The sequence below is a fragment of the Lemur catta genome, chromosome 13, assembly GCF_020740605.2.
Source record: "Lemur catta isolate mLemCat1 chromosome 13, mLemCat1.pri, whole genome shotgun sequence".
NCBI lineage: Eukaryota > Metazoa > Chordata > Mammalia > Primates > Lemuridae > Lemur > Lemur catta.
The window spans coordinates 80,918,073-80,928,955 of record NC_059140.1 but is presented as its reverse complement, the minus strand read 5'-3'; the positions used below and the strand labels follow the sequence as shown (position 1 = coordinate 80,928,955).

Genomic DNA, 10,883 nt, shown 5'->3' with positions numbered 1-10,883 from the left:
AAAAATTCCAGGTATCCATAAAGAAATGAGGTAAGTTTATACCATGATAACTGTAGAATTTAAGTATTATTTTTCTGAAACAAAATAACTCTTCTAATCTATTTTCAGTAGGGCAAACTGGTCTTGGAAGACAGTTCCTTTGGCCATTGGACAGGTTTGTAATCAACTTGGGGATGAAAATTCTTTGCATAAGATCTTCAGAGTTCTGTGAGAAGCCCAGTGCAGATGAGACACAACTTCTTGGATTCAGGAAGGCTCTTCCTGGCTGTCAGTCCATGGTAGGCAGGTGGACGGTGACACAACAGAATCCCAGATTGGAAGCAGAGCTGTCAGGTGTGTTCCAGCTTGGAGCAGCACAGCGATACTACTTAGGGCAAGGAGTTTCTACGGCACATGGAGGGTCCACCTTTCCTCACCTGGTCTTTCCCAGAAGAGGGGCCTTTAGTGTTGAATGTTTCTTTAGGATGAACGTTCCACCAGTCTGAAGTCCACTCCCATGCATTTCCCACCGTGATGGATAAGCCATAGCTATTGGAAGGAAAGGTGTCAATGGACGCAGTTCCTTGGAAGCCATCCTCTGCAGTGTTGGTCATCAGAAACTCACCCTACCAAATGTTGGCATAGTGTTGGCCTTTCAGTTGCAGTTTGCTGCCCCAAGGGAAAAGTCTATTTCTTAGGCCTCCTCAACAGCTATGTTCCCACTCAACCTCCATGGGCAACTGCTTTCCTGCCCATGTGCAATAGGCAACTGCTTCATCCCAGGAGACATGGAGAACTGGATAGTTCAGCCTGTGTAGACCAGTAGTGTCGGGCCCTTCCAGTTAGCACCTTTCACAGGTAACCACCAAGGATCACCTGCAAATACATGTTGGATATCAGTCTTCGCTTGCTCATTCAACATGCCTTCAAAGTTGGATATCAGTCTTCACTTGCTCACTCAACATGCCTTCAAAGGCAAAGGAGTCACCAAACTTCTCGGTTTCTGTCAGCCAGTTGAGTTCACAAACTTCTCAAGTTCGGCATCACTGACTTCACAGGCATCCATGTAAAAGACATCAACAGCAACTCTCCTCACCAGTGCTTCCCCATTCTCCTTTACCTGAGGATCATCTGTGCCCATCATAGGGCAGGGATGGGGACCTTCTTGGTGGGCATGAGCAGCCGCTCTCCAGGGACCAGGCCCGGATGTTCGGGTAATGCAGGTGGGCAGCCTGCATTGCCAGGGGCCCCAGGCCACAGTGCAGGAGCCCATGGGGAACTCACTGGTCCCTGTCTCCTCGCTCCATGCCACCCACACAGCAGCAAGAGCAGAGGCATTCAAAAAAAAAAAAAAGCCTCCTGCATTTATTAATTACAATTCTCCTATAAAGAAGAGCTTTCCTTTCTCCCCTATTTATTTATGTAGGTATTCATTCAGTTATTTATTTATATTGCTATGTATGGACTCATGGGTATTTATTTTACCCTACTAGATTATAATCCAACACTATCATTTATTTTATTGCTCAAGTTGTTCCAACTTTGGCCATTGGGAACTCCTTTAGGTTGACTCCTGTGTGCTTTTGATATGCTCCGTCATTGTGGGGCTGTTGGTGGTGGTGCTTTGAGTCCTTTATTTTCTGACACCACAAGATTTTCAGGCTCAATTAGATTTTCCTTTGTCCAGGCCTAGAATCAACCATGTCTCCAAGGAATCCTGGGACCTATGACCTTTTGCTGTAAATCTCTTATGTTCCTTCCACCAGCTCATGTTACATCTTACACAATATAGACTTGAACCCTTCACAAATTTTCTCAGAAATATGCTGTAAAGGTAGGTGGAGTTTGTACTTGCTGAGTTTGTTCTAGTCATTGAATATCATCTGCGGTTGATCCCAGTGCTCCTCTATCCACTCTATTGGTGAGGATGATCCAGGTATGAGGGGCAGGAAGATGAGAAGGTATGAAAGTGGGTTTGAGCTAGATAAGAGTGTAGATATAGACAGAGGGGATATGGATGCAGATGAAGATGTGGATACGGACGCTGAGGAAATCCCTGGATGGGATTCACATATACATACCTGAATTCTTTTTGTTTCACCAGTATGCAAATCAAAAAGACACAAAAGTTTTAACAGCAAGTCAGAATTTTTGAAGTTTAATTTTTTTCTGGCTCTTCCCTACTCTGCCTGTAGGGAAGGTGCTCTTTGTGACCTCAGCTTCTCCTCTCTCTCCCCTCCTCCAATTGCCTCTGGCAGTTGTCTGGGCTGATTTGTGGGGTCATGGCAAGCCTGCTTCCTGTTGAATCTCACACACTCATTTGGTGTGTATTATTATATGCCCTGTGTTAGGAATGAATAAAATTAAACATATGGATATTAAGTGAAAACAGAACTAAGTTCACAGCACAAATTAAAAGGAAGACTGGAAACAAAAGCTAAAATTTTAGATTCTCATTTTTTGCGTAAATATTAGGATTTTACAAAACAACTTAGACAAACTATTCCAAATAGATGTGCATGAATCGTGATTTAAATACCTGAAGTAAGTCCCATGTTCTAGCCCAGGATTAAGCACACTCAAGGATAACAATTGCACATTTCCTGGGTTGCATCGTGAGTACAAGATTGTTTTTCTGCTCTATAAATAGTCATTCCATATCTTTTTATTTGTACTTTTCTCTAAATGACACTACCCTTTCTTCTATGTACTTGTCTGTGTGTGTGTGTATGTGTGGCATGTGTATGTATATATGTGTATGTGTGTGTGGGGGAGAGAGAGATGACATGCTAGTTTCTTACTTTTACAGGAAATGTAATACATGTCAGCACAAATATACACTGAGACTGACTCATCTGTCAGGAAGAACAAGTTCACCATGCCAGAGTAAACAGAATGGGGTGAGCTCTCAAGAAGAAGGAAGGAGTGGGAAGGCAGTTTATAATTTAAGATATGAGTAGAGGTGTTTTATTAAAATTATTTTCAGTCTCTTATGTTAAATTTTTATCCAGAACTTGTTTGAAGCTGCCCAGAAAATTTCCTTCTCCCTTCTGATCCCTGCAATCATGTAGTCATTAAGTCCAACCTGTTCTGCCTCCTCCACATCTTGTGTGTTTATTTTCTCCTTTCTAGCCCCATAGATACTCACCTGATTTTGTCTGAACTGTTGCTATAGACTTATTTCCATTCTCAACTGCCTCGCAATTATTCATTCCTGAAAACCCTTCTGAAGCATCTTCTCCTACTCGGTAAGAGCTAGCCATTTCTCTCTTTGTGCCACCTCTGCACCTTGTTTTAACCCATTCTGTGATTATGCCCCAGATATATTCTAATTGATAGTTTATATACTTTTGTCCCTTGTGTGAGTGAGGCTGTGAGCTTCCTGAGGAATGGAGATTGTATCCTCCTTATTTTTGTACCTCCAATGCCTAGCAGTATTGGGAAAACTAAGTGCTTGGTCAGTGAATGAGAAAATGAACAAATGAATGGGTAAATAAATGAAGGAGTTCACTCAGTTCACAGATGAAATATTAATGAGTGAATGATTTATTATCAATCCCAGCAAACATTTCTCCCGGAAGCCAAAAATTTGTAATGTGGAAGATTATCTCCTTTAAAATGACATCTTACAAGCTGTAGTTTCTCCTCTGCAAATAAATCATTTTCTCAAAATATCCAAAGTTATTTTTCCTTTTTGAGAGTATTTGTTATTATTATGCCTCATATCTCCATCTCATGAAGCAGATTGGTAATACAGCAATTAAGATACTTGTGTATGAATATAAGAAACACAGTTGTGAAAAATCATTTATAGAAAATTAACCTTTCTTTACGAAAGTTCAGAAACCTTCAGTTGTATCTACTTTGTGCTTTCCTGAGTTCAGCATAGCTCTTTCTTGCCCAAATAGCCTATTTCCAAATATCTGGACAGTGTCATGTTACTGGAAAATATATGGGTATATAAAAAACATAATTAGCTTGTCTTTCACCACTTTTAAATCAAAGAGCCATTGATATTTGTTAACACAGATGTTATTTGAATATTTTATAGAATAACATTTTTGTAAACTATGCAAACCTAGCAATTTAACTTAAATATTTATGGAGTGGTTTTTACTGATTATCATGCGCTTCAAGGTAAATATCATTTCAGCATGCTACCCATTTTTATAAAGCTTAAATATAACAAAGTTACATATTTTTATATCTATATCTACATCAACATCTTTCTCTCATTCCCTCTCCCCTTCTCTCCCTTCCCCATTTTTCGTTCTTCTCCCATAAAGAAAAGCACAGGAATCATGAACATGATCTTCAGAAGAGAATGGTCACCCCTTTGGTGAGGCAAAGGAACTGGCTTCCAGTAGTCCAGTGGTTTCCTCAGGATTAGAAAGGTTTTCATTCTGTGCGAAGTCATAGACTTATGAATGTTGTTGTTATGCTTTATGGCTATCGGGCACATGCTAATGGGCACATCCTACTTTTGAGAATATGTCCCACAGAAACAAAGTACCAGTATTTAAGGATATGTGTAGAAAAACAAAAAGGGAAACAAAGTCAATGAATATAGTTACTACATAAGCTCCATGTATGTTCTACTTATGTACTCTTATCTAAGTGTGATAAATATTGTTTTTTTCATAAAGGGCAAATCTAGTGATAATACTATGAGCATTATCATATGATATGCTTCAATAAAAATGATTTTTGTTTCAAAACTATTTTTTTAAAACTAAGCAATGTTATAACTTTAAACATATTATTCAGTATAAATAAATACGTATGCATACATATAATAAGGTATATTATCTGATAGAAGAATATTGAATATGAGTGGAGGAAGTTAAATGAATTATAATGCTTTCATATGGGGATTTGAGAGAGTTAAAGTTTAAAATCATTTTAGCTATATAAGAACACAATGTTCTTATATTTTCTTCAGCCTATAACTTTAGTGTGAGAATTGGTAGTTGTCCCCCCTACAATATTTTATATAAAGAATGAGTATCCCAAACCCAATGTGAATATTGCCATTCATCAGTATTTTGGATTTGTTCTGTATTAATAAATAATACAAATTAATAGATAATACAAATAAATACTAAAACAATACTAGCATTATGTGTCCAATATTTGCAGCTAGAAGAATAATTGCATGATTCAGCAAATTATAAAAGAAAATCAATTGTATTTCTATATACTAGCAAAAAGCAATTAAGAAATGAAGAGTACCATTTGCAATAGCATCCAATACATAGACCTATTTATAAAAAAATTCAAACCCATATAAATGGAGAGATATGCGTTGTCTATGGATTGGAAGACTCGAATTTGGTGGTCTCCCCAAATTGATCCATAGATTGAACACAATCCCAATAACAATCCCAGCAAAGTGCTTTTGTAGATTCTAAAATTAACATGGAAACTATGGCCGGGTGCGGTGGCTCACGCCTGTAATCCTAGCACTCTGGGAGGCCAAGGCGGGAGGATTGCTCAAGGTCAGGAGTTCGAGACCAGCCTGAGCAAGAGCGAGACCCCATCTCCACTAAAAAATAGAAAGAAATGAGCTGGACAACTAAAACTATATAGAAAAATTTAGCCGGGCATGGTGGCACATGCCTGTAGTCCCAGCTACTTGGGAGTCTGAGGCAGAAGGATCGCTTGAGCCCAGGAGTTTGAGGTTGCTGTAAGCTAGGCTGATGCCTCAGCACTCTAGCCCAGGCAACAGAGCAAGGCTCTGTCTCCAGAAAAAAAAAGAAGACTCAGTTAATCACCAATGGCCCGGCTAGCAGTGATTAACAGTGAGAACCCAGAGAACCCAACCTGAGTCTGCAGGCTTAGGGCATAGTCCCAAGTAGTGGGTCCCTTTGATTGAGGCTTGTCATCTAGAAATTCCATCGTCACTAGAAGTCAGAGTCTAAATTAGCCTGTCACTAGCCTTGGATTACCAGAACAAGTTTAGATTTTATTGGAGAGGCCAAGTAGCAGTGGAGGGGCTTGTGGCCACTGTCTAAGACTTAGGGTGTGTTCTTTCTGTTGAGGATTGGGATGGGCAGATTACCATGCAAGCTTAAGGAGGGGCCATGGCAATGCTTCAGTGTGGGAGGAAGTTTGAGCTAGTAAGAACTGGAGGGATAATTTCCTTCTGTAGGGATCCCTGCTCTACCTACTTACTGTAGTAGTGAAGTGGTCATGATCTAATCAGTCTTGTTACAGCTGTTGTCATAAGTGTGTGTTCATGGCCCTATCTGCTAACACTGAGTTATTCTTGTAAATAAAATTAGTAGGTTTATACACACAGTAAATGTTATGCAAATCCTAAGAGTGATGTTCCAAGAAACAAGTTTTGCAAGTAAGTATTTAAGTTGGCAATTTCTTCACAATTCCATGTAGTGCTGTTCACACAATTATTTATTTATTTATTTATTTATTTATTTATTTTATTTTTTTTTTTTTTTTGAGACAGGGTCTCACTTTCTTGCCCGGGCTAGAGTGAGTGCCGTGGCATCAGCCTAGCTCACAGCAACCTCAGACTCCTGGGCTTAAGCGATCCTACTGCCTCAGCCTCCCGAGTAGCTGGGACTACAGGCATGAGCCACCATGCCCGGCTAATTTTTTTTTTTTTTTGTATATATATTTTTAGTTGGCCAGATAATTTCTTTCTATTTTTAGTAGAGACGGGGTCTCACTCTTGCTCAGGCTGGTCTCGAACTCCTGACCTCGAGCGATCCACCCGCCTCGGCCTCCCAGAGCTAGGATTACAGGCGTGAGCCACCGCGCCCGGCCCACAATTATTTATTATTTAGATATTTGTTATAGGCCATAGTTAATTTTTAAATCTTACTAAGATTAACATTTCTTATTTTTTAAAAAATATATAAACAAAATGTTAGTATAAAATAATGACTTTAGGATTTCCTGAGAATTTAGATTTCTCATTCCTGAATTATGAAAATTACTATATTTTGCTAATTAGGAAACTTTGGGGGCAACCATAATGAATTGAAGGTCAGAGGCTCTTTCCTCAGTTTTTGGGGGACAGCATACCATGCTACAGAGGAAAAAGGGGTCTCCAATAATGACCAATAAAGGATGTCTTCCCACACTCATCAAAAGGGGCATAGAGCCAGATTTGATTTAGAAAAATTAACTTGATGTTTCTCGTACCTCAATGTTGTAGAACAAATTCATGTTTTAAAATTTATTATCCATTTAACTGCACAACTCTATACATTGTTCAACCCCTTTGACAGAAAGAGAAACTGAGGCACAGAGAGGTTAATACACATGTAGTGAGCTAGCTCAGAAGCAGGAGACAGGGATGGAGAACTCCCTGGTATTGTGAGGAATAATTTGGATGTCATAGAGAATACAACTCAACTGGCTTAAACACAAAAGGGAATATATTGACTCATGCAACTGAAAATTCTGGCTATAGACTGGCTTTAGGCAGTGGCATTGATATAAGGCTCAACTGATGTCATCAGGATTCAGTATCTCTCCATTTCTTTGTTCTCTTATCTTCTGTGTTGGCTTCATTCTCAGGCTTTAAATGGTGTAAGATAACTGCCAGAAAGTTCAGGGCAATATCCTACCAGGTTCAAATGCAGGTAAAAATATGGTGCCTCACTCAAAAGAGTCCATGCAAAAGTCTCATTGTGCCTTACCACCTCCAGCTGAGTAACATGCCCATTTCTTAGCCAAACCCTAGGGTTAGAGGAATGGAAGATTCCTTTTGCCAGGCCTTTGTCGCACACACACCCTTGGTGTAGGAGTGTAGTGGGAAAGACTATAATATCTGCACATAGACCGAGACTGAAGAATGGGAGTAATTCTCAGTGTTCTCATTCCCAGAGGGCAATAGAGATACTGTTTCCAGAAGGGAAAATAAATGCTGGTTATCAAAATAAAAACAAAATACATGTCCACTGCATCCTTCTCTCACTGTTTCACTTGTGTCTTCTGGCCCAGAGCCAGGCTCAGGCTCTCAAGGTTAGATTGAAATGTAAAAGCAAACTCTGTGGAGGTCCTGGGAGAGGGGAAGGGGCAGGACATGTCCCAGGGCAGGGATCTTAAAGACAATGAAAATTTCTCAGATATCCCAATATCCATGTGATTGGACTACCCAATAACCTAGGCTCTTTAATCAATAGACCTTCTCATCGCAGAGCCCAACTCCGTTCCAACTCAGCTATGGAGACTCCTAGACCTTATTGTCTGGAACAGCTCTGTCTCTGAAATAGTAATCTGACATTTCCATCTTTTGATCTCAATCCTTAGTCCTTCCAGCCTATCAGGGTCTTCAACCTATCAGTCTTCCCACTTACTTCCTGCCCATCAGCAGCAGCCTCTTGTCTTCATTTTCTCCCTCTCTGTATATTTCATGGCCTGTCATTTAACCCACATCTTAAATATCTCTACCCCATTCCCTTCTAGTCATTTCTGTCTGGCAAAATACCAACTCTACCTCTTCCAGACTTACCCCTTAGGAAATGGTACAGCTTTATTTGATCAAATCACACGCATGAGGATACTGATGCTACCATAAACAAACTCTTGGTCACAACTAATGATCAGGAAAATCACTTTTTCATTTACTTCATTCATTCCATATATATTACGTGCCTGCCATGTGTTAGGCACTGTACTTAGACAAAACGCACAAAGCTCCCTGCCATGTGGAGCTTACATCATGGTCTTAGTCAACCTTCTCATCGATCCTACTCGAGACTATTTCAGAGCTTCTCTCCTGTCCTCAAACTTTTGCCCCCGCCCAGCAGGTGGGCGAGAGCGCCACTTCACAGAGGAACCAGAAGCCATCAGATGGGAACTTTTCGTCATCAAGCCTCCAGTGGGACTTGTATCCTCCCTTCTTTCCCTGCCTTTTACTTTGAAAGAAGTGTCCCTCTGGGAGACCTTCCTTGTCCCTTCCTTCCTTCCTTCCTTCCAGCAGTTTTCACACTGTGACTTCCGGTTTGTTGATCTGCCTTCCCTGAGGGCAGGGACCCTGTCTGTCCCGCTCACTGCTCTGTCCCCAGCTGAGCACGCGATTGGCGCTCGATGACCGTTTGCGAGGAGGAGGGCGCCGCGGGGATCTCTGGGAGGAGGCCCCGCCCAGCGCGCCTGGGGGCGGGGCCGACGGGAGCCCTCCGCGGGCGCCATCGCGGCGGTGTCTGCCGCCTTCACCTGAGGAAACGGAATGTCACCTCCAAAGATGGGGACATAACCTCACAGACGTGGGTCAGGCGGGATTTCCGGATGTCCGAGGGACCTTTCAGCCTGCGCGGCATGAGAGGCCTTCCCCGCTGCCCTGTCGTTCCTGCGAGGGCCCGCAAGGCCCAGGAGCGGCCCGGGACCCTCGCGGGCCCCGACGCCACCGGCCTCAGAGGGGCTCGAAGGCCCGCGCGGAAACCGAACCCCCACGGTGTTGGAACTCCCTGCTGGACCTCCATGGTGACAGTGATAATGAGATAGTAATAATATTGACTGCTGTCTATTGAACCTCCACTGGGTACTGGCTGTCAGGGCTTGGGCGAGCGACAGAACCCAAGGCCCAGATTTCCTCTATTTGGTGGAGATGTATTAATACCTACCTAATAGATTTGTGATGAGACAGAATGAACAAGAAAGGCACGCTAGTGCCCGAATTGGGGATTTGGCCTGTGACTCCGCTGCAGTTGACACAGGGGTTCAGTGAACAGCTTATCCATCCTGAGAGCCCCAGTGCCTTGGAAACTCAGAAGGACAGTAAGTCCTCAAGGTGCCAGCCCCTGCTCCTCCCCCAGATTGAGGGGTTAGCGTCCCAAACTCTCTCTGCAGGACCCATATCCAGAATGTGGAGGAGACCCATAGCCCTGCTGAGACTTGTTTCCAGAAGAGTTGAACCCCGCCATAAAATCCCCTGGTGCCTTTGGTCAGGCAAGCAGGAAAAGCATATGGGAACCTAGGTTAAAGGCCAGAGACAAGCCTGCCACTGAGGGGCGGATGCAGGATCACTTGCCATGTCATGTAGACTCCAGGGGTGCATCTCCTGAGGCCATGGTGACACTTCCAGCAGACAGGACTAGAGGGCAAGCTGTGTCCTAGGGTATAAAATCAGAGGTCATGGCCTTGAAAAACTCAGGTACTGATACATTCTGCATTTGAGGGACCACCATGTGTCAGACACAATGTTAGATAAGAACTGTAGCTATGTTTGTCTCCCCTAGAGGTGAAAGGAAATGAAGGTTTTTACAAAAGCTTTATTGAAATATATTTCATGTACTGTTCAATTCACCATTTTAAAGGATACAATTCAAGGGATTTTAGTTACGTTTACAGAGTTGTGCAGCTATCACTCTATAAATATATCACCACTCTCTAATTTTAGGACTTTTTCATCACCTCAGAAAGAAATGCCATACCCATTACTAGTCATTTCCTAATTCTCCTCCTCACCTTCCACCTGAGGTCTAGACATCCACTAATCTACTTTCTGCCTGCATGGATATGCCCATTTTGGACATTTCATATAAATGGAATTTAACAATTTGTCATCGTTTATGCATGGCTTCTTTCATGTAGCATGATGTTTTCAAGGTTCATCCAGCTTGTCAATTCCTCATTCCCTGCATCAATGCTTCATTTCCTTTTATTGCCACATAATATTCCATTGTATTGATATACCATATTTTAATTTTTTAAAATTTTATTGTGTAGTGTTTTATTGATACATATTTGTACATATTTATGTGGTATGTGTGAAATTTTGTTATATGTTAGAATGTGTAATGATCAAGTCAGGGTATTTAGGGTATCCATCACCTTGAGTATTTATCACTTCTATGTGCTGGGAATATTTCAAGTTCTCTCTTCTAGCTATTCTGAAATATACAATACATTGTTGTTAACTATATTCACTCCAC

General features: G+C 41.6%; 1 pseudogene; it reads right to left on the bottom strand.

Annotated features, from left to right (window-relative positions):
- Nucleotides 1-268: 268 nt before the first annotated feature.
- Nucleotides 269-1,252, bottom strand: LOC123649100 (annotated as a pseudogene).
- Between the last annotated feature and the right edge of the window lie 9,631 nt (nucleotides 1,253-10,883).